The sequence below is a fragment of the Osmerus mordax genome, chromosome 22 (assembly GCF_038355195.1).
Source record: "Osmerus mordax isolate fOsmMor3 chromosome 22, fOsmMor3.pri, whole genome shotgun sequence".
NCBI lineage: Eukaryota > Metazoa > Chordata > Actinopteri > Osmeriformes > Osmeridae > Osmerus > Osmerus mordax.
Window position 1 is genome coordinate 6,623,845 of NC_090071.1, and position 25,722 is coordinate 6,649,566.

Genomic DNA, 25,722 nt, shown 5'->3' on the forward strand with positions numbered 1-25,722 from the left:
GATCTCTACTGTCTGCCCAGCCAAACCACCCCACAGCACCCCATCAAAACAACACGGTACTGCCTGAACGGACCAAAGAAGAAAAGGTCAAATCCTTGGAGTGTCTCTAGCCTGAGGCACCCCTAATGCTCCTTTCACATCTTTAAATGATTGATAACATCTTGATCATCAAAGGCAAAGAAACGGATATGTTTTCAGAGAGAAATATAGTCTGTGTGATGCAGGGTCCAACCATGAACAAAGTTCCCTTCCACTGTATATTGCGCTTATGGGGAATTACAAGTGTTTTTCCATATTGATGGTGAGATCCAACAGCTCATATAAAGCAAATTGACCCAATTGCCATGGAGACAGAGGTTCTGGCATTTACTTGTTTTTCTAGTTCACGTAAGCTCATACAAACCCCTCCTTCGTGACTTCTGTCGTACAGTGTCTCTGGAGTTTTCGTTCATGAGAGGACACACCAACTGTGGAACAAGCACTTCAATGATATTCTTGCTCCCCTCTAATGAACAGCGGACAGTTAGATGGTTTCTGGTTGAATGTGTATTCCACACCCCCAACCCCCTTCACCACCCCTCTACACCAACCGAAAGTAATTTCTTTGAGCCATTACCCCCTCTCCCTTGTGTCTGTGTGGACCTGATGTCTGGCAGTATGTGCTTAATCTGCTGGATGTGAGACATTAACTCACGCAAAGTCCCTCAGGACCCTGATATTCCCTCACCCCTGACCGAGGAACACAAGTAAACACTGCACTGCTGCTCACGCCTTTGTCAGCCTAGGGCACTTTGTGCGTATGTGTATGTCGGTGTGCAGTTTCCATATGTGTCTATGTGTTCGATATCGCACAGTACTCTTAGTGCTATACGTTGTGCTGCACTAGCATGCGTGTTTCTGGTGTGTGAGTGTGTGTGAAGAGTGGGGTGTTGGGGGGAGGGATGGAGGGTATTCTTCCATCAATGGTAGACCTACACTTCTTGTCACGGACGCCGATTGTAGTTGACAGCTGCCTCCAGCCTGGTGTGTTAACTGACCGGAGGAACAGAGTGAGAAAAATAGACTTCTGCCCTTCAACCTTGTCTAACGACCAGGATCGCCATGATTTGACAACCTAAAGTCAGACGCCCAGCATGAAAGAGTACATCAATAGAATACGCCAGACAAGACACTCTGCATTCAACACCCTCCCCAAGGCCTTCATAATCCTGGTTGTCTGAGATGAGCTTTTGCAATTGAGACATGCAATAACTCTTTTAGAACGTTTCTAAATTGTTTAAGGCATTTGTATAATTTATTGTGTGTTACAAAACAAATGAGCTGCAACATTATTGGTTGGATATGGATAAGGGGGTGAAAAGTCAAGCCTTGAAAGATTATGTAGAAAACCAGACAAGTGCACAGATTTTTTATTCTAACCATAATCAGAACCCAATCTTAACCACCAATGTTACATACTCAAATACAACCCTTGATCTCAACCACTCAGTCATTCATTGGCTCATTAATTATTGGCAGACGCTCTGATTAATAGCTAATAGAGTACACAATCTTGGATGTGCCCTGAGCCCAGAATGTCCAAACTGATTATTTGTTGGTCTTCCAGTGCTTTCACGTTTGTTACAAAAACACAAATTTTCTTTGGTACATTTTACACATCAACTTTAGAGTGGTTACTTTGATTATATTGACTGTATGTACATAATGTGGGAATAAGGAGAGGACTGAACTGAAGCTGTCCATGGTGCTTAAATGAGGAATTTGCTCAAACTCAGTGAAAGATGTAGTCCATTTAGCAACATAACATAATATTTGTGGTATTAAAACCTTACAAGTGGCTGAGGTTTAGGAGGTATTAACCATGAAAAAAGTTATAATCTTCACAATATCATCTTGCTGCCATACTGATTGCCAGCTGTAGCTTTCATGGGAATTCTTGACATTGACAAAGAAACCGTGGAATAAACGTTGAGTTATCAGTTTTGCTTGGCAGCAAACAAATCACAATGTCACCAGGGGCTTTAGAGGGCATTGCCATCTCCAGCTGTCTTCAGTTCTGTGTGTTTATTCCTCCTCTGCTTTATGTGATGACAGAATGATGAAGCAATAACGTTCAACTGCTATCACATTACATTCTCCCCCGCCCTCCCAACTCCTCTCCCGGCTCCACTCATCCTAAACCAAACGTCCCCCACCAACATTCCCTCCCTTCCCTCATCCCCGTTCATGGTGATGATATTTACAGACAGACCAGGGGGGTATACACTGAACTTTCTCTGTAGACCACGCCTCATGACCATCTGTGTTGAAAGACCTTCCATTCCTAGTACCTGTATTTAACTATTTACCTCTTGGTAATTCACTTTGTGTATTAAACTCTGTGATGTGAGACCAATTGTTGAATTTGATTCATTATAACTAAGTAATGGTCTCAAGCCATTATGCTAAACTGACAAAACATGTTGAGATTTGTTTGTGAATCAAGCAGGGATTAATATCTTTGACAGACTAATGTGAGAAGGAAAGGCTTTTCCAGACCAATGAACTGAAAGGTGTAGTTTATATTACAATTATGTAACTTCTATAGAAAATTTGAAAACTGGCTGAATATCGGTGGCATTGCCACTTGAACAGAATTCACATAGACCATCGGATATGTAACCAAAATTCACAAATGATCTCTACTTCTAAACTGTACAACTATCTTTTTTCTTTCTTTCTTTCTTTCTTTCTTTCTTTCTTTCTTTCTTTCTCTCTCTCTCTCTCTCTCTCTCTCTCTCTCTCTCTCTCTCTCTCTCTCTCTCTCTCTCTCTCTCTCTCTCTCTCTCTCTCTCTCTCTCTCTCTCTCTCTCTCTCTATCTGTGTTGCTTTGCTTTAGGGTTTATTTATCATCATTAGAACAGGGCACCTTGACAACCAGCTCCCCTTAATGCAGACTGCCAACAATGTGTTTGGGTGTGTATACCTCACGCATGGAACACTAAGTGTTTGTTCGGGCAAGAGGGAACGAAAGGTCACCAAAGAGGGATAGTTTTAATGATAAGTCTTGTGTTGTGTAATAGTTTAAGCTCCAAATGAAACCCCAGATTACTCTTGGCCATCAGTGTGTGTAAATAAAAAGACTTTATGGGAATAAACAATCTTTTCATCTTTGGGAAACCTCCAAGGGGACTGCCAAAGTGTGAGGGGGCTTTTATTAAGTGTAACTTTTCATGATATTTTTGAAAGTCATCCCCTGATGTTCACTGAACATCCGGTCACAATAACAACAATACCCCCCCCCCCCCCCCCCCCCACAACTATTGCTACAAAAAGGTCTGACAGTGTGTTCATCTGTGGAGACTGGAGCTGATTCAAAAAGCTTTGTTTCGTATTTCACATTGCCATCAAATCAAGGTTCTAGCTGAAGGCAAGTGTATTCTTAGCAGCTGAAAATGAATCAAGAAATTAGGCAGCTCTGGGACTAAAGGGTTGGTTCTGCAAAAACATTTTGGGATTTAGGAACGCATGCATATTTCATATGCATCAGCAGGATGGCAATCTCAGCCTGCATCGCATACACAGAAGGGGATATTGATCCCCTTGATGCTGTATTTTACATCACAAATGTGCCATGGGTCTCTGTTTGTTGCATCTGGGTTGTGTTTTCTCCTACCGTAGACCAGAATAGCAATGAATAATGTTGTCTTTCTGTACATCTACTCCTAATTCCGTCTAATCGCGTGTCTCATTTGGAGTGGACTGCTAGGAGCCAAAACAGAACCGGCCTCGGACGTCATTGTTCAGATAATAACACAATACTGACTCTGGAACACGAAGGACCTGACAGACCTGAGTCGACAGTAACTCAAAAGAGACAGTTTGACATTTTATAAAACAGCCTCAAAACACTCTAAAAAACACTGTGTTACAAATATAAAACAAATACAGGAGGATTGAGTTTAAAAGTCCGTTTAGTAAATGATCTATGTCAGGCAATGATTACACTATTTTGTTCCTTTCCAGCTTCTGCCTTCCCCCCTCAGCTTGTTAAAACACTGGCATAAAAACATGTTGGCCACTCCAAGGCGACCGTGTCATCCAATTTTCTCAGTTGTCAGTCAAAACTGAAGGGCAGATGTCACCACAAATTAAAATAAACATTATGATTTTATGCATTTTACAGATGATTTACAGACCATGAATTGTCACTATTTGCATGTTTCCTTAAATTCCTTCCAACAACCCACATTCCCTTTCTGAGAATCTTTTTGTTCTGGATACCACGTCGTTTTATTTTTATTTTTCATGTATTTGCTTCATGCTGGCTAATTTCAGCCTCTGGAAAGGATGTGTCTCGCATGAGGAATGTTCTTTATTAAGCATGACATTTGAAGTGTTTCCTTTAAGTTTAAGTTAATACCATGTGAATACATGCCTTAGTTTGTCTAATACTGTATATCTGTGAAGGAGGGTCCAAGTCTCTGAGATCTGGATTATGGCCTAATTGAAGCAAATTATTTACTTCATATTTAAAAAAAACTTCATCCGGACTTGACAAATGTATCGCAACAAGCAGCTTGTATAAACAGACAGATAAGAATCCTTCCAGATAAGTAAGTTACAACACAATGCATAATCAAGCTATTTCAACTCACATTACGAGAAGATCACATCCCTGCCCAGGCTATACTTTATGATACATGAATAATCAGAGCAAGATAAAGGTGGACTAATCTATCATCAGGCTCCTGGGCTCTGGGATTTCCAGCGGTGGGAAATGTAGGCCCTGAACTCTAGGAAGACTATCCATCATTTAACATGCTAACTAAGCAAGGGATTTGAACATGAAGATAATACAGGTGCAACGTTATCAGCTGCCCTTTGAGACCTTGGTGGAGAGCTTTAGGGCCTTCTCTGTTATCTTTTGCCTGGACTCGACTGACCTTGTGACTGAGGGAGACATAAGCTGTGTCCTCTTGAGGAAACATAAACACTTAGGGGTCGAACAAACAGTTAATCAACACAATTACTTGCAGAGTTAAATTTCAATAACATTTTGATCGCTTGTTGGCAGAATTTGCTCTCTCCCTGCAAAATTAACACTTCAGAAATTAACAAAGCGAGGTATTAGACTGCTACGAAAAGAAGTGCAGCACCTTAAATTGTCATCAAAATAAGTTATTTGGAGTTAAAAGTTGTGAGCTTCAAATGTTGTGAAAAATTCCAAGGACATTATGTTGAGGATGTACTCATGCAGTACTATTCCGTTTCATTGATCGTGGGGAGTGATACCAGCAACGTCGATGATACCATTCCGTCTTGATAGGCTGAGCTTCCCAAAAGTCTGTGGAAAAGATACCTTATGTCTTTCTTTCCCTTTGGCTCTCTCAAGGACAGAGCAGCATAGCAGATGCATGCTGCAACCTGATCTATATTCTGGACAAGCTGTGTACTATATAAAGAAAGTGATGGGCCTTTGTAAGTCTACCTGCCCCACTTTCTACAACTTCCTGAAACCCACTGCTACAATCATGCCTGGATAAAAGGTGGTAAAGGTGATGAATTCTGTACACAAACATAATGCCAGCGTTTTCCCTTTGTGTTTCAGAGTAGTTCTGTTCTACTTGTCCTGTATATTTAATGAAAAGGTTATGTAGTAAAACATAGATCTGTCATACAGCTGACACAACAACATAGTATAAAGCATATGCAAGCAAAACCACTCCTAACCCACACATAAAATACACAAAGAGCAAAAGGATTTAGGATTGCTGACGTGAATTCGAAAAGTGTTCCAGATTCACTCAATCCAATATCAATAGCCTTTTGCGCTTTGATGTAAAATGCCTTATTGATCTTTGCATCAACAGTTCAAACAAGGAATGTGCATCAGAAACAGCTTAACATTTTTGATCTTCAGAATATCAACATTGCCCATAGTGTTGCTAAGTTGTTAATGACTTGTCCTCCTGTGCTTCCACAGAAATGAATCGATGAGTAAACAAACCAACGTGCCCCAGACTGGTGTTTGTTGCCAGAACCCTGCAGCACAACTTGCATGCCGGTTATAACTATTGAACTATGTGTTTGTTCCTCAAAGTCTTCTCGATAGACTCTGAAGATCTTAACACAATCCTATTGCCTGTTCACAGTGAAACACCAAGCTATATTGCCCTTTAATGGGGGCACAGTTAAGAGCCAATCTTGTCCCTGAGTGGAGAGCATTGTTCTGCCACAACATTCAATTTGCACCAGTTTCATCTTAATACAACACCTCAGTTCCACCACATTACTGATAAAGAATGATACCAGGAGACCATATCCCAGCCCAGACAAACAGTGATCTATTGAATCCAGGAACACACAGATCTAGTTAATTTGACAGTTTCAACACTAACCCATGCATCAGAGTGGCTACATTTGTCTGTGTCTCTTATAAAATAGCCCAAGATGGCCCCCATCCTAACCTGTCCCCCCCCAGGCTCCGTCTGACTAAATGATCAAATACTTCCCCTCTGATGGAGTGACCTCAGGTGTGTCACGGCGAGGCAAGGTCGTTACATTGAGTGAACTGCACCATTCAGCTCCTGTTTCCATGAAATGGGGAGACGGCAAACAGAAACAGGGGAGTCTATGTTGAGACGATGACTTGAGACCGAAATCATATTTCATCTTAAAGAGATGATGCAGTCAAGATGGGCGACGGATCAGGTGATAAAGCCACAACATTGACATTTGGTCTGTCTCCACAATGTGTTCGGTAGGTTGTTGAATAAAATAATCACATTATTTAACTTTCCCAATTACCCTATTATCTCATATTAGATAAAGACTGCAATTAAGAACACCCTGCGATCTTCATGGTGCAGCTAAGCTGTAGGTCATGTCGTTAAACCACTGGGCCTGCATGATTTAAAACGGCTGTCAGGTGAGACAGCTTCACTGATTCGTGTTCCTACCGGGCACAAGTGACTCAACCAGTTAAATGAGAATCCCAGATTGTTGTAAACCCCAGTCAGACTTAACAGACAGGAATTTAATTTGTAATTTGGATATGATTTGCATTTTTGTGAGAGTGTGTGCTTTGTGTGCGCGTGTTCTTGTCTGTGGTGGAAAGAAGAGCGGCCTCTTTGTACCTGAACACTTCCCAAGCCCATCAGTCAGGATCAAACATTTTCCAACAATTTCATCTCCAAACGAAGCTCCAAACGAAGCTCTCTCTATCAGTCTAATTAAAAGACGTGGGGGGGGACTGTATCTGCACAGAGACTAGACCCTGCTCCTCTGAGAGGCACAACTTTTTAGTTGACCAGATGTGTCTGCCGCTTTCATCCTCCTTCACGCTTCTTGGTGTGAGATGCTACATCTTGCTTCAGCGCATAAATATACCATTTCAGGCATTGCCCCCCCCCCCCTCCCACCCCCCTTCAAGAATTGCATTACTGAAATTAGTGCATAAACAAGTATAAAAGCCAAAACTTTGCATCGTTTTAATTGCATCCTTTTCGTCTTCGTCTTCAAAAGACCAGTGATTGGTTGCTTCTTTGATCTACATCTCCCTCACTCTGAGATTCAGTTCACCTCAGTGGAGCAGACTTTTACTTGGCAATATTCTCTGTTTGGGGGGGTGGGGACATGTTTATTTATGTGCATGGCAAAGCGGGCACCAAATTTCCATGTAATTCTCTTCGATATGAGATCCATAACCTTTTCTGTGGACTCTATCGTTGGAGATTGATGGTAAACAGGAGTCACCTTGGTGTGCTTGACTGTTATGATCAGATGAATCCAATCCACATAACAGTTGGATGGCTCAGGGTCTGAATATATTCACTGACAATTCTTGCATTTTACTTTAAAATGCTGGGAATATGCTCAAGTTTTATTCATGTCTCTTTCGTCACTCAAATGATGGATGTACAATAGTTATTTAGTCACAGGGTGACTAATCACACAGATATTGTCTATGTATGTTTATCTGATTTGAACTGGCTGCTGTCTTCCAGACTTGCTGAGAACCTCATCAATTATTTTCAACTTATTCTCCATTGGGTTAATTTCTTGGCTCATTCAAACCAACTACTTACTCCACTGAGAATTGTCAAACATTGGCGCTGAGTTTACATGAGGCAGAAACACAGATGTTTTGCTGTGATGGTCCAAGAAGTTCATCAACACTTAATGATTGTACAAATAATTAAAACCAGCTCTGTGAAGCAAGTAATGCACCCACAGATAGAGCCACCTGAGCAGTTTCAGTGCTTGCATTTAATGCTACTTAAGATACAATTAAGGAGTGGAATGGGTGCTAGGGCAACGGAGCTCAACATTTCCGCTGCGTTTGACACCAAGCACAACCAAGGGGGAGTTTAAACAGGCAACGGCAGATTGTACTCTGGGTTGAGAGTTATGGAAGAGAATGACCTGACAGTCAGAATGCAACGTTTTAAATCCTGGCCCAGCCCATGCTGCTCTAGTATCATCCCTAACATCTCATAACATTTATGATCAATCTGCTGCAAATATCAGCACCAACAAAGTAAATATATAGCTTTTACTAAGATAAACTTTGAGTTTTTTTCCACAGCCTCATCTATTTGAACTAATGAGCATATCTCCTTTTAATTAGATGCAAGTCAGAGATGCCTTCAATAGATTCTAGAGAGAGAAAGCCTGCCAGTATGCAAAGTAATTAAAACAAAAAATAAAACATGATGGTCTTCTAAAAGCGATGCCTTTAATGAACAAAAAGACTAATTAATTGCACTGTGTCAAGCAGTGCACTCTCAGTGAATTATGGATGAGCTGAGAGGGGGGGCTGGCATAGGGAGTAATGGGAGATATAATAGGTGAAGACAAACAAATGATTCTAATCAGTGATAGCTCTGGTTCTGTTTGTTTGAACCCACCATAGTGTCATATTTGCAAAGTTAACCTCACCCTCAATGGCTGGAACAATCAGACTGGTTTCCCTGTGTTAACCTGGTTAATGCTCACAGGGCATGCGGATTCTGAAGCCTTTCTAATTGGCACAGAAGGCAATGCCACCATTCCTGGCACGTACCCCTGCAGCGAAACACCAAACCATATGGTTTGAATGTCAAGTGTCAGCACAGTACAATTTTTCTGGTCTCTTCCTGCAATTCTCTGGAGATTTGGAGAGATACGTTGAATATAACAGCTCTCATTTCTGATTTCCAGTTGGTTAAGATGAGCCTGGTAGAGGTGGCAGGAGTCTTCAGTGCCTGGGAAAGCGGAGCGTGGAGAGGACCTCATTGCGAGGACCTCCACGTAGCCTCAGCTCTGCCTCAGCGGTCCCCCTTGATAACCAACCATTTATGCACAGTTTGAGTTCCTCACTCCTCGCCCCCCACCACAATGTGTCTGTGATTTCCATTCGTATTAATCTATACCCAAAACCGAAGTGGGAAAAAAATAGAAACAAGGAAATGAAATGTTTCTGCTGCGGATCACGTCTGCTTTTTGTTTTGTGCTTTTGGGTGGCTGAGTGGCGCAGGTTCAGACTGAAGAACTCAGTGATGGTGTTTATGGAAAGTATCCTGCCTCCATAATGAATTATTAAGTCAATCTCCCATGTTCAGATAGTCTACATACTGCATGCACCACATGGCACACACATTTGTGTGTATAAAGCGCAGCTCATATGAATCCCATCAAACATTCCCCCACCCTGAAAGGAACAACACTACCCTTCCTATCCATCTTTTTCTTGCGCCCTCCAAAAACCAATATATGAAAGGAAAGACAGGGTGCAAATGTTAATGCCCCCCCCCCCCACACTCTTCCTCTGTGTTCCACGACGGGCGCTCGGGTGCTGTGACGGGACATGACATGCCAGGTATCTGACTGTGTCAGTTGCCGTGACGGCTGTCTGATGGCAACACACAAGGGTGGCTGAGCTCGCCCAACTTCAAGAGGCAGAGCTCCCAAGCTCTCCTCAGAGGGAGAGAGGGAGAGATGGCAGGGCCACTCCCCGCTCCCCCCCCCCCCCTTTCCCTGTCCCGTCTCGCACCTGATTCTACCCGGGGAAGGATAATGGTTTCGTCGAGGCAGAATCTAAAGAATGAAGAATATCATATTGACTTTCAACAAACGAGGAACCATAATTATTACAGCTATTGATCGAACGCAGTAGGAGACAGAAGCACCACATTTACAAGACTTTTCATGTTAAGGACAAATTCTGACATTATTTTTTTTTACACACCATGAGAAAAATCTGTGAAACTATGTTTAATTCCTACAGTATGCTAAAACAACTCAATGTGCATTCCTGTGCATGAGGCCTGCATGGTTTACCAGACAGCAATTTTCTCTCCATGTTTTTGTAAATATGTATCACCAATCCAACACAAAACACTAAAATACACACTTAAAAATGCATTACTAAACTGTAAATTTCTGTTGTTGGGTAAGCGATTCTATTATGCGATCTATGTATATCACGTGTGGCTAGGGTTAGGCTTAGATTTACGTGCTGAAAAGAACACGCTGAAAAGATTTTTCACCTCGTCTTTCTCCTTGCACAACATTTTAAAATGTCTGACACACAGTTCTGTGTGTCAAAACTGTGTGTCAGTTCTGTCTAAACACTTAGCGAGGACTTAAATAGCTAAACACATTATATTTAACAGTTTTCACTTATGATTCCGCCTTAGGTGTCATCAGGCTTGCATGCGTGTGCAAAGGGGTGACAAATATGTCCCAGAACATTGCAACCCCATCACACCTTTAACATGCCTCATTAGGATACTATGTGCGCACACACACACACACACACACACGAACATCTGTATATCTTGATCTAGAAAACCAGGAATACAGACAGGTGCATACTATGCAGTACACAATATCTCTGTACAGTGTTTGCATGGCTGTGGCATGTTTACCCAACAAACAATTGGACACTTAACTCCTCTCAGCATGTTCACACTTCATAATTAATGAACAAACTCAAACAGCAGCCTTTCAACTATGTTTGTTTTTGATACAGTTAAGTGATATCATCTTGGGTTACGAGCCAGCAGATAAGTTGCCGTTGGTGGCCTTTATGCCCTTGATTTCTCCAAACTGTAAAGTCAGCCAATTTCTAGGCAGCTCTAAGGAGATGATTGGCAGGGTAATCCACTTACTGGCTGAGGTGAGGTGGGCTGATAGTAAACATAAAGAGGTTAATGTAAACAACATGCCCCATTTCCATGCATTCAAAGAGATGGAGAGAAGGGCTCGGATTAACTGAAAGGCCTGTGAAAAAACAAACTCATAAACTGGGAATCAGAATTCCAAAATATAAAAGAATACTTCCTCAACACTAACTTTATCCCTCATAGCATCGTAATACCAAGACAAACGCCAGACATTCAATGGAAAAACAGTGAGCCAGGCTATTACTGTAATAGACTTGTTTTTCAGACTACCAAAACCACAGCAAAACTGTTCTAAAAGTCTCTTTGTACCTGGTCAAACAAGGACATGAGGTGTAGTGTATACTGTTACTCAATACCACAGAAGATCCGTCTGGGTATCAGAGAGAACCCCAGTAAGATGGTCTATACAAACGCAATGCACATTGATGCTTGAACATCACAACCCCCCATCTGGCTTAACAAGATAATTAAACAGTCCTGACAGTCCAGGGTTGGGCAGCTGCTTTCATTAGGTGGTGAGCAGAGCACAAAGGGCTAAGGGGCAGAAGAGACACTATTTACAGGAAAACAAGGGAGAGAGAGAGAGAAAGAGAAAAAGGGAGCAAGAGACAGAGAGAGAGCGAGAGAGGGGGGGACTGAGAGAGAGTGAGAGCTAAAGAGAGAGGGGGAGAGCGAGCGAGTGTGGGAGAGAGAGAGTGAAAAGAGAGAGAGAGAGTGCGAGAGATAGAGTGAGGTGTCTGAATTATCAGAGTGTGACTATTGGGTCAAATGGAGATGGTTTGCGGTTATGCTTCAGACGAAGGGCCTTGTGACCTTGAGGTGTTTGTGTGTGTGTGTATGTGTTTATTGATGTGCAATTGTAAGTCAAAGGTGATGGTATTGTACATACTGAAAGGAACGGGTTTCATGATAGGTAGTATGCTTTTGTACAGTACGTTTATTCATTATTCACTGTATTTCACAACAGCAAAGAACAAACAGCAGGGGATCAACTTAATGCCTTGCAATCTCCCAAAAATCCTCTTCACTGCACTGTCTGTTTCATTTTGTCATTCCAATAGAGAAGGAAAGCAACCAGCCGTCTCCAAAGCAAGGATTTTATTTGGGGGGTTAAGGGGTGGTTTGCATGCTCCTCAATGCAGGATTTTTCTAATTGATCTTGTTTTACATTGCAAATGACTCATTCATATTAGTGTTGGCTCTCACTCAAAGCTAGGGCGCACTGGTCTTATCCCAAAGCTGCAGGAATTGATTAGCATTGCACAGAAAGAAAGTCCTGGCAGCATCCAACACAGCCATGCAAATGTAAATGAATAGTTAATGTAACGTGGCGAGGAGGTTTGTTTGTTCTATGTTGGGGATTTCTGAAGCAGAGCATATTCCATGACTACCAACATTGTGTATACCATCACTGTTTCTATTTTAAGTGAGAAGCACCTCTCAAGGATAGCTTACACTCGCAAATTCATTTGGAAACGTTGAGCAATGTCTCCGATTTGTCTGGAGTATTCCACATTCCAATTCAAATATAACTTCTGAAGCAACATCTCTGAATGCAGATCCACTGAAATATGATGAATTTGGAGTGCATCAAAATATTCTTTTTGGCTTGTATGATTCAAGACGTACCGACGAGACAAGGGCATCACATTTGGCACATGGAAATCATATTGGCCTATTTTGACCACTGATGTCACTCTGTACAGCCGCATTCCCCATTGACTTTTTAGTGAGGCCTGATTAGGGGCAAAGGCTGACATGGGCCCATCATTCTAAGCATCATGGCCTGGGGCCACAGGAGACCCCTTGCAGATACGCCTCATTGTTTCACAGAAGTGAGATGGGATCTGGTGGTATGCCAATGCCAGGTCAGGATTGGTTGCACAATGACTGCCATTGCTGGTGATCATGAGCCAATAAGGCCAGCGGCAGTGGGATCTTGAGCGGAGATCATGAGGTGTGAAGGAAATCCTCCCCGACTCATTACCATGTCAACAGCTTGGCAACGACGGCCATCGCTGGCCTGTTTCATTGTGCCATTGTTCAGATGTGCAGGGTTACCTACTGGTCATGTTCATTTGCTCAGTAGTGAATAATCAGAGGCATTGCAGTTTTTTGTTGTTGTATTGAACTATTAAAATTGCATTTTTGTATTCAATCACCCCCCTCACCATCCCCATCTGTCTACGATATTGAGACTTAGCAAGGTCCCAGTCTGATACATAAAAACGAATTATTGTGATTGCAGACAGCAAATGATCCAGGACATCCTACTTCAAAGACATTACATTAAACCAAGACAACCCCCATCTACCGTTTTACCAGTAATCAGACAAAGCCCCACTTAACCAGAACAGTGGAACATTCTCTTTTGATTCCCTTGTTTCTCCTAGTGTCACTTCAGCTAGGAACCATTAGCACTTCCTGGTTTAACCAAGGACAGAACCTGTTTTCACAACAAGAGTATGTGGCAGAGCTGTAATGACTTTGGGGGCCCTGGACCTTTCGCTGATAAGTGAATTTGGACTGAGCTGACGGTTTTCTAGTCAGTTTTGGAACAGCTCTTTGCTAAGGCTGTTCCTATTTGGAGATCACATTATGTCGTCTCCGTAAACTCTACTTGTCAGGTGTAAGAGCACGTATCTCGACACGTCTCCTCTGTAGCAGAGAGGAGTCTCAGTCTGGCCTGGTGTGGGTTTTTTCACGCCTTCCTTGGAAAGCAAAATCTGGTGAATGTTGCTCCATTTGACTGCCCTAACAAAATCAATGGCCTTCCAATTAATTTGTGTGTTATTTGTGGAAACCCTAACAAAACATAACCCAAGAAATAACTCAACGAGTAATTCAAAGATATGTTATTAACTAATTAATTCTGGAAACAGTAATAAGAGCAGTATATTTAGTATACAGCGGGAAAAAAAAACTGCTAAGGGTCATCAATATAATCTTTAGACTGGAGAAATTGATAAACAAGGACCAGAAAAATATTCCTGTATTCTGACTTACTGTTGCAAGCCCACACAACAAATGCCCTGCTGTGCAAGAGCGCCATTGGATCTCACGACACAGCATAATGTGTCATTTTGAGTATGAACATTTAAGTGCATAGCATTGTCCTCCTCACTCCCTCCCTGCGCCGCTTTCAACATTAAAACCTGCATTCAAAATCCTTTACTCATGTACCTACACTACATATTTAGTGCAGTGAAGGGTGATTGCTTCATGCTGCTCTGTTCATGCTTTTAGAGAGCTTTTTGGCTGCCAGTCTCTCTTTGGTTCCCTTGCTCTACAGGCTCAAGCAGTTGGGCAGAGACTATCAACCTGAACCAGACATAGGGAGTTTGACTCCCTGCCACACACATTTAGCTTGTTGTTGCCTTTTAGATTCACTATGGTAATGAGTTCAATAAGTTGCTGGAATGTACATAAATCAATAATTTAGCAGGATGAATGCACATTTTTATTTGATTGAGGAGGCTGTAATTTCCATGCAAGTGTGCACAGACAGTCAGCTACCTATTCACTGTGAAAAAAGAGCAGCACACCAGATGACTGATTCAACAATAAGCTTGTACTCAGCTACATGTTACTGCATTTATTTGTGAAGCTGAAAAAAAGTGCCTTCTCTCCTTGCCCGTGTCCAGTCACATCTCTTTAATCTTGCCTTCGACAAGCCCTTACTAAGCGACAGGTGTAATTTTCCTCAAGCACACATAACACGAGGAAACACACACACATAAACAAACACACACAAAAGTGGTGACTGTCTACTTTTGTGTATGGCTACAGGTGCAAAATGTCGAATCCTGATTTGGTGGCTTCATGAGCTGTGAAAACAATAGCTCCAAAATGTCAGATTTAATCCACCCATCCTATGTCTCCTCATGCCTGACCGTGGTGCCACAGTATTGTATCCTGCGGTCCTCATCCTTCCCAGTGGGCCCTCACAGTTCATACCAGTGGGGTAAATTCAGAAGTGCTATGCAAGTGCAGAAACAAGATGGCAGTACAATCCCTATCCCAGATGTATCATCTTATATGTAAACATATTGCTGCAGATCGGTTTCTCTCTCTTTCTCTTTCTCTCTCTCTCTCTCTCTCTCTCTCTCTCTCTCTCTCTCTCTCTCTCTCTCTCTCTCTCTCTCTCTCTCTCTCTCTCTCTCTCTCTCTCTCTCCCTCTCTCTGTCTCTCTGTCTCTCTCTCTCTCTCTCTCTCTCTCTCTCTCTCTCTCTGTCTTTCTCTTCTTATAGAGCTACTTCAGGGAAAAGAGTACAGACTTGAAGTATGTACTGCAACACACAACACATCCTGAATGCTATCTTTGTCAGTTCAAGCTATTGGCATCCCAGTGACTTTGGCATTGTCTGCTATTGTGGCATTGTGTGCATTCATTTTAAAATGGTGTTGCTTTGCATTATACACTGATAATTCCCTTTACCGGTAACAGTCTGATGTATTGAATGTATTGTCAATTGTTTTGATGTATTGAATACATTATTCTAATTTGATAGCAACTGCTACAATGCCTCTTTCTAACAGCAATTTCTCAACTTTCAAATGATTAAGTTGACTCTGTGTCCTGAGATGCAGTGATAATAGAGCTTCAGTGTCTTTCTCTAATTCTGATTGGAGTTCTGATGCCCTGACAGCTGGAGTGTGAGAAGATGGGGAGAGCTGCTGTGTGATGGGTTTTACAGTAACCACATGTGACAATGATGGAGCTGCCCTCCCCTGAGATCCCCCTCGAGACCCCTCCACCCTCTGCACACTCATAGCTGAGGTCAGGTTTATGATACGGGTATTGTTTTTGTCACATACCTTACAGTTCAAACCATGGAGAAGAAAGGCCTGCATACTTTTGTTGTACCGGTTAATTAGATTAACATAAATAATGCTTAGAGGAGCAACAGCAAACTACATGTAAATAACCACACCCTCTTCCCTCTCTGTGAAAGCAAAAACCCCAGAGCACTTTGGGTGCCATATGCCGACTATTAAAATACCAGCAATCAGAAACCATTTCTGTCAAATAGCCAAGCTTTGAGTGAAGTTAAATATTTTTATACCTGTGAATAAACGCTAATTTCTCCGTATCGCGCTAAGAAATCTAAGCTATTTGGAGAGCATCTATTTCCATGTGGCAGCTTGATGATAATCAGTTACAACACTCCATTGCTAACAGCTGGCTTCTGGATCAAACGGCAGTAAATAAAAATGAAGCATGTGTTTGAAAGCCTGACAAATGGGGAAGCCGAGGGGTATCAAAATAGACATGCTTACCTCTCATCTACAAACCCCAAAACCAAACAAATTAGCTCATAATGCCTCAAAGCAATACTCAAATTTGATTACAGACAGTAGATGTTGTGTTTCTGTGTCTGTGCAGTAAAGTGAGCATACACTGCAACACATTAGCCATATCTTGAAATATCCATCCCGACTGACTGAAACCGATTGAAACAGTTAAAAAATAATAAAAAAAATATCAGAAACATTTGGCTGAGGTGTGAGAATAAATAATTTGTCAGGTCATGTCAGGTACAAGTTACAAGTTAAGAAAAACTTTTTAAACAAAACATAACCAGCTTTGATCATTTCTTTGTGACAGAACTTCACATCAATAATTTCAGCCTCAATCACAACAACAGAGACACCCAAAACTCTCCATCTCAAGCCTTTACTGCTGCTAACTGTGCTGGCACTTCTCTCAGTGTGTTACATCAAAGAGTGACATTGTACGTGGGATGCATTACGGTTAGGGGCCGACAGGTAACCTGCACAATCTCTGCGAGTAAACAGCATTTGGCTGGCACCTAGCTCTGCACAGCATTCTGATCACCCTCTGCTGACAAGGAACACCTGTGGACGACTACAGAAGATAAGAGTTGTCAGACGTGGCAAGGAGCTGGACTGCTGCTGAATACAAATGCCTCAGGACAAATAACATTGCAAGGTAATTCTATTCCAAGGTCCTTTACCGACAGCAGCAGAGAAATTGTAATTAGTTCTGATAATGTGGATGATTGAATGAAACCTGGTACAGGTAATCCTTGATGAAAGGTCCCTATAAAGTAACTCTAAAGATCTTAAACTAAGGTCTCCCCCACAAAAGATGCCTGGGCTCTAGATCCTCCTATCTGTTTGTGCCAGTTTTACATGGTGAACAATTAGACACAATAGAGGACACCTTTATTAAGCAGAACGATTTTTATCATTTAACATAAACTTCATTTTTTAAAGTTATATAGTAGTTGTGTTTTTTAGGATCAGCTCACCTTGCTTGGATAGCAAAAGCACAAACACCAGTACAACATACGGATCTGAGAAACAATTTGAAATTGCAATTAGGGAGGAGAACATTTGCGGAAAATTCGAGTTGCTTTCTAGCAAGCAAATGCACATCTTTCATGCATGCAAACAGACATTCTATCTTTCGGACTCAACGATCAATGATGAGATTTAGTTACCTGGGAAACACATCAGTGATGGCATTCTTTTATGTGGAGTATAAAAGCAAACTAATACAATAATGGGTCTTTCAAAAAGCCCATAATTCAGAAAATACAGTAAATCACCACATGTGTTATTTTAATGAGTGGTCTTCTGAGCAACTATAGCTGATTAAAGGCAATGCACTTATATATTGATTACTAACTCAATACATTAATGCTGCAATTATAATCATTGAATCATTTAGTAAGTACTCCATAGTTATGCGTTACCATTTATAAAGGAGACCACGTTCTTCAATCAAGCAAGAACTTCGTCCAAAAACTGTTGCCAAGTTGCAGCAGAGCCAATGAACCATTTACTCATTCACAGGCTGTCCTTATATGTAAATGTGGAGATACTTTCTTCTTTCATTACAGATAGGGGTAATGAGAAACAGGGAGAAAAGCATGTACTTGTCACTATTGGCTGGAGCGTGTTGATAAATAGTCCCAATTAGCAATAACCTTCACAGAGTGACCCGGGCTTCACCAACAAGCCCACGTGTTGAGTTATGGGGCACATACTAAAATATTGAAGGCAGGTGATTGTCTCCTTTTCTCCTCATCTGACTCTGCGACATCAGTGTAGGAGTTTTTTTTTTTTAAATAACATTTGCAGTTTTTCTAAAAAGAGTGTCGCAGGAGCCTTATTTAAGGGTCATGTTGTCCACTGGTGATCCCATAACTCCTTGATAACATACAATCATATATCATTTCCCACCTATTTCACCCTATTTTGTAAACAGACACTTTTGAAAGCTCCTTCTCAACTTAGATAACAAAGTAAGTATTGATAGCGTAACTCTAAAATTAGCAATAAGATTGCAAATTAAAATTGCTCTTGTTTTTCAAGCAGACTTGAAGTCAGACGTGAGTATGAGTATTCATGAGTTCTTGATTACGGCTGTAGTTCCAATTATATCTGATTTTCCTAATGTCACGCAAATGACTTATGTCAATAAAACCAACGAGCTAAACACTCAAGATGTTTCTGAGGGTTGTGTTAGAAGCCAGGACCAGGTGGCATATTTTCAGCAGGATTTCCCATCCTTTCCCACTTTAATAAACACACATTCTAATCTCTTCCCTCACCAGACTGAAAAGGAATGGCCCACAAGCGCTGAGCAACCATATTCAGATAAGACTCGTTGTGATGCCTCAGCGTCTTTCGTCGACACAATGTGCGGGCGCTCCTAAAACGCAACACGAGCGCAGTTGTCGAGGCAGCTGCTTAACTGCTGAGTAAACCCGGACATCCAAATCGAGAATTCCCAGTTTGTGGTTCCCAAGCTGGCCAGAGTGTGAGTGGAGAGAGCCTTGACATCAGTGGTTGTGGGAAGGAGATCCCTGTCCAGATGGCAGTGGTATAGGGCACCCTGCTGAACACAGCACAGAGGAACCACGAAGGGTCGGCCCCGCACTGCTAATGAGAGGGGCCGTCTGCTGGGCCCTGCCTCGCATGGCTGCAGCTCCGCACACACACACACACACACACACACAAACACACACACACACACACGCACACAAACACACACAAAGACACAAACACACATACACACACAAACACACACACACAAACACACACACACACACACACACGCACACAAACACACACAAAGACACAAACACACATACACACACAGAGACCCCAGATCGTATGAGACGGAGGAGGCATGCAACCATTCTGGAGAATCTGACCTGCAGTCATCAGCAGAATTTCTATTTAATGGGATAAGCGCTACCTTCATTGCGAGGACACGGAAGTTCCATAATATTAAAGTATACAAATACATTTCAGTGATGAAATATGACTCTTTGTTTACCTTTGAGTTCAAAATGACACATACTGCATCATGTGCTCATCTACATCATCAACGGATGGATGAATGGAATGGATTACTGTGCTTTGAACATAATGCTCAAACTGTATTCATTTTATGGAACGGTGTCTGTAGTGGCAGTATCAAGGGAAGCAGCGTAGAGGTTAAGCTTGTCTCCAGGCAGGAAAGGGAGGTGATGTTGACATTTAGCCAACTGAAAAACCTCTGGTCTGCCCTCAGCACCTGGGATGAGATGACTGACAGAGGGCCCTCTCCCAACCCAGATAAGCCAGGGGATGTCTGTCAAAATGTCAGGGTCAGGGCATTTCCTGTTCTAACCTGGTAAATTATGTGAAATGTATGCTATCCTATTCACCTGCAGAATGATAGCAGAGGAGCATATCAACAACAGATTATGTTTGACTCCCAACTTTAAGATTACATTTAAACTGAAATTAAATGTTTGGTCTGGAAAGTTCTTGTCTCACTGAGGGTAAGTTACCTGAAACTGATGAGCGTTGTGACTACTGTGTACCCCATGTTCCTGCTTCTATTGGCTGTTTTCTTCTTGGAAGAAAACTGCTTGGCTGGCTGCACCTGTTAATGCTGACCAAGGACTGATGAGTTATGAAGTCGCTCTGATTTATGTGGCCTCTCATGATTGGCCAGAAGGCTCTGACAGTTACCTGGCTATTGGATGTATCAGTTGGGAGATGCTTTTCTAAGGCTAAATGTGGACGGCTAGAGTTTGACCTTGGCAGCTGCTCCCCAGAGAATTAGTCACTTCTACAGCCTAGATGGAGAACATTAGATGAGCTTCACTGTGAACAGCTTCAGGGGTTGACAACTACCATGTACAGTTCACTGTTGACACCTGAACATCAGGATATATACATATTTTAATGCTTCAAACGGAGCATGTTCAGACTGACACAGTTCATGTGGGGGCCAATCATTATTATAACAGCCCATGCAAAGTTCAAACCCACTAGCCCACTACACATAGAAGCTAAACATCCAATGTGCACATGCCCACTCACACACTACACACACTCGCACGCGTGCACACACACACATACAGTCCCTGTTGTGTAGCACAAAACACTGATAAATGTGCACAGCGCAGGTCATACCATGACCCCATTAACCAATCAATATGAACACCCGTTAATGCATGCATGGATTTATCTCCCATCGAGGGTCCAGGGTGCGGGACATTTGATGCACTTAACCACATGCTTTTATATGATCATAAACCTGTCATGTGTAATAGGTGTAATGAAGACTTTAGCGTTCCAGCATGTTCCAGTGTTCCAACGTGTTGTTCCAGGATGGAATGTATGGTATGAAAGGATTTTTGAGACTCTCACTTTATTTGATAATTTCACTGACGTTTATTTGTGCCTCTCCAAGTGTAGTTTTGGCAGAGATAATGTAGGTATGAAACCCAAGCCCTGCATCTTAAAAAGGAGCATTGCCACAGCGTTTCTTTCATGACATTGTCGACACCACTTGGAAGAAAACAACAACCCAGTTCTCCAGTGCTGATGGTGGTTCCCTTCACCCTGTCACTTAGAAACAGACAGTTTGAAGCACAGTGACGACAAGAGAAAAGGGATGAAAGCGGTGAGAGGGAGAGACTTCATGTTCTCTTAAAAGCTCCTAACATTTGAAACCCTCCATCAACTTCATCACTTCAACCTCGTCATCTGCTCCGCTTCTTGGTTTTAAGCACCTTTAAACCTTCTTAGCTTCTCACAAAATTATTTCTTCTCTCACAGTTTGTCCTTGTCTGACTGTGTCTGTGTTAATCTCTGGTGCCGAGCTGAGCTGGTGCTTCTTTCAGTATTTGACATGCAACATCAGACACAAAAGTACCATGATCCAATAAGTCATATGTTGCATTTGCTCTCCCATCAGCCAGGAACACAGACAGTAACGCACACAAGAGCATACGTTGCTTGTGAACAGGAAACAATTCCTTTCAGACACAGCAGATTGAACAATGCAGCGGAATAGGCTGGGATTGATGGCTAAAGGTTAATTGGTGGCGGAAATTGAAGAACAGATGTGAAGTTTCGACCAACTCACTGCCACTGTTCATCTTTTAACTCAAATGTTCTAAATTATCATGTGAACATAACAAATCAATTATGCCAATATTATTTTCAGACATTGGCATTAAAATGTACTTTCATTTCAGTATTTCATTTGAGCAGCTTTAGCATTTTATTTAGCATTAGAACTGTAAAGTTCTTTAGAAACTTTCAAAACTTTCAATTATCAATTCTATTTTTATTACAAAAAAACTGCCAGATATTGCAAAGCAGTTACTGAGCTCATTTTTGTGTGTTCTGTTCTCCCTGATTAGGAGAAATTCATCAAATCATAAATGCAAAATGTTATTGTAAGACAATAACAATGACCTAGTTCAAGTGTCTATCAAGGAGTGAACAGCAACATGAGTACTTCCGTGCACTAATTTATGATTTTGCATCCCCTTTCAATTCTCCTGTGTTTGGGAATCAACCTCATTTTTCACTGTCATATCTTTTCCCTTACTCGGCTGTTTGTGGACACCGAGGCTCCCCAAGACAAACTCCTTAGCAGCCTTTCACAGTACAATTATCGACGGCAGCGACATCCTGATGATTTATTGTCATTATTCTAGCGGGGGGTAAAATGTAAATCTGGATAATGGCTGTCATTTTCAGGTTCAGCATGAGAAATTTAGCATACAGATTGATTCTCAGCTGTCTTGGTCAGACTCAGGAAATTAAGCAGTGAGTCATGTGCTCAACGTGGTGGAAGATCTGCTCTGACTGTCGGTTAAGAGCACGTCATGACTCGCTCACTCTAATCCAGTCCCCCCTGAACTCATTACACCAATGGTAATGGAAGGCTACTTGAAAATTAAGGAGAATAACATGTACTTTAGGTCCTCACTGGACATCTGTGAGGGTGAATGGTAAGATATCTTTTTATCTGAAGAAGTCAGTAAATCCTTCAGAACTTCTGTTAATGTTTGCAAAAGGTAAAATTGGCCTGCAGACAGTAATAAAAACTATACTGTCCTCTACCAATGTAGCTGGCAAATGGCATGTTGAGATTCAATTTATTATTAGAATTACAGTTCGGAGAGAGAGAGGATAAACTCTATGTACACAGTTTCATCTCCCCAAAGGTAGCCTATAAGGTTTGGATTTAAGAGGGGAGGGGGGATGCTTTGCTTTATCATGATGCATGAGGTCATTTTGTGGAGACTGTGGAGGGTGTATATCCCAGGCTCCACAGTCATCTCAGGATGACATTATGCATAATGCCGTGAGATATATGTATAGTGAGCCTCCCACACTGTGTGGGCCACGTGCATGTTAGAGTACCAGCATGTAATCAGTTATGACAATGAGTTATAACTCCTCCTCAGTTGTCAATCTCCATTTAAATGGAATAAATGAAAGGGCTTTCCCAGTTTCTGAAACCTGTATCTTCTCATCTCTCGGTGAGCAAACAAGCTGGTTGGGTGAAAGCAATCTTAATATCACTGTTGCATCCCAGTCTTAGTTTTGTTTGCACCCAAGACTTAATCTCGGTAATGATGAAAACGGCAGGACAAATTAGAGAAGCTTTAATGAGAATGCAGTCGTCTCTCACCCACGCTGATTTGCTATGACTACTCATATATCCTCTGTTGTTGCCCTTTACATGACTTTTTGGTGCACAGAATTCATTATTGTGGAACTGAGCAATTTAGGACTACATAATATCGCTAGCCATTTTTCATTTCAATATCCTCCCCCTCGTTTAATGATAAAAACAAATAGAGTTTTATTTCTCACACTAAATTGACTGTTTCATTCGCGGTTCCCCTCTCCTCTGCTCATCTGTTGGCAAATGATAATGCGGCTATGAAAATATGCCATCTTCTATTTATAGAAGGTGGCTGCCTGCCAAGCTAATAACTTCTGTCTGACATTTCTGAGAGAACCGAGATTGTCAATTTACGGCTCATCCAGCACACTGGTCTCCTCAGTGTCTTGTAGAATAGCCTTGCTCATTTGTATAAAGAGTGGGTGAAAGGAGACTGCTTCTGGGGCCAGAGCCCTGCACCTTTTACCAATCCCCCATTGACCACACAGAGGAAAAGCACAGTGTATTTTGAATATTTGACTGGTCTCAGTTAACTGTCTAACTTGTGTATCAAGGAGTGTCCATGTGTGTTTCTGTGTGTTTCTATCTGTAGCTCAATGTTCTTAAGAACTGGGCATTGTTTGGAGTTGAAATGTGTTTGTTTTATAATTTAGAACCCAAGTATGTGCAGTGTCGACTGTGAAGTTATTTAGACGAGCGCTATGTGACAAATAAACATGACCGTGTTCTCCGCCATGTTGAACTCCATGAGATCACCTCGGATCTCTTGAGAAAAATATAAAAATGAGTTTGCCCCCAACATGCGCTGCACTAGTCCAAATAACACTGGAAGCAAATGGATGTTAAAAGATTGCTTACATGAAAGGTCACTGGAGGCCTGTTGCTAGAAAACTTGTATTACATCCCTTCATTGTTGACACTGAGAAGTGTGCTATTTTCTAGTCTCTTAGTAGTTGGTTGGTAAGATTTTGGTTTTCATGTCAAATTTGTACATAAAAATAATACTACTGTACAGATATCACTGTCAAGTATTATATATCTCCCCCCTTCCCCACTGAAACAAAAACAACTCTGACACATGTATTCATCCTTGTAATCATAGGGCCCGCAGTAGTTCATCATCAGATATCAAATCACATGCTGATCCACGTTCACAGAGGCTGACATCATGAGAGCTTCAAAAGCAAATCAATATTAGAGATCTGGAGTGGTCAAAATGTCCGCCTACTATTCAGTCTTCTGCCAGATCGTTTGGTGTGCTGGTTATGGATGGGGCCTTTTGTGGCATATGGAAACACGTGAACATTTATCGGTGGACTTTTGATGATGACAGTCTGCCTTTGGAAGGATGGTCCTCGTGATGAGAGAATCATTGAGGTTTTTAAAGTAGATAAAGTGACAGGGGGATACAGATTGGCACTGCAGGCTTTGCGATATGGCAGGAATTGAAAAAAGATTTAGGAAACAACAAAGTACTCTGTGAAATATGTGGAGTAAAGCATGTGTTTTGCAAATAATATTTTATGGATATTACAGATTTGGATGTGTTAGAATTGTCTGCCTGTGGTCTGAAGTACCATTGCATTTAAAAAGAGTCACTTGGCATTGTCTCCATAGTAGTAATGAAAGGTATTGATGATAATCAATCAAGCAGAATCAATATTTTGTCACCAAATTGTGTTGAGACTAACAAAGGTGTATCTTTTCAACCCAGAAAAAAAAAACATACTTGAGAAAAGACCAGTTTTCTCACCCCCCCCCCCAATCACTATAAATGATTATGAAGGGGTGTAGTATTATTGCAGGTTCAGTCATTTGCGTCCCCCTGTGATGAAATGAACTCATTTTATGGTCCACTGCGCAGTCTCAATCCCTGAAATAAGGGAGGATTGTCACTCGCCCAGCACTCAGATGGATGGATGCAGACTGTGAGATCAGGGAATTTAAGAAATGTGAAAATCATGCCCAATAAAGCTCTGCCACACCACACACGAGTGCTCAGACATTTGAATATTGGCACGCCTTAGTTCACTCAATGTAAAAGAGATAGATATTTCTCTGGCTCTTTTTGTCTCTAGAGCAAATTAAAGGGCCGTAACTGTCAGAGTTGCCAATCCACACTGGTGATAAGTCCCCTATAGGCTCAAGTGCAGATTCATGAACTCCTCAGTGATATTGTTTAACATTTCTCCTCAAGCAGTCTCCCTTTTCAGTGCCATTGAATCTATTTTAGCTGAAAGAAATGTATACAGTCTGTACTATCTTGACACATAATTTTGACATATTTTGTGGCTACTTTTAATGAGGATGGAAACTGTGTTTTCCACAAGAGCTGTCTAACAAGCCCAACGAGGCCTGGACAAGGCACAGGACTCTCTTTCACCCTGTCTGACTCTGTGTGTGTGTGTGTGTGTGTGGTGTGGTGTGTGTGTGTGTGTGTGTGTGTGTGTGTGGTGTGGTGTGTGTGTGTGTGTGTGTGTGTGTGTGTGTGTGTGTGGTGTGTGTGTGTGTGTGTGTGTGTGTGTGTGTGTGTGTGTGGTGTGTGTGTGTGTGTGTGTGTGTGTGTGTGTGTGGTGTGTGTGTGTGTGTGTGTGTGTGTGTGTTGAATGG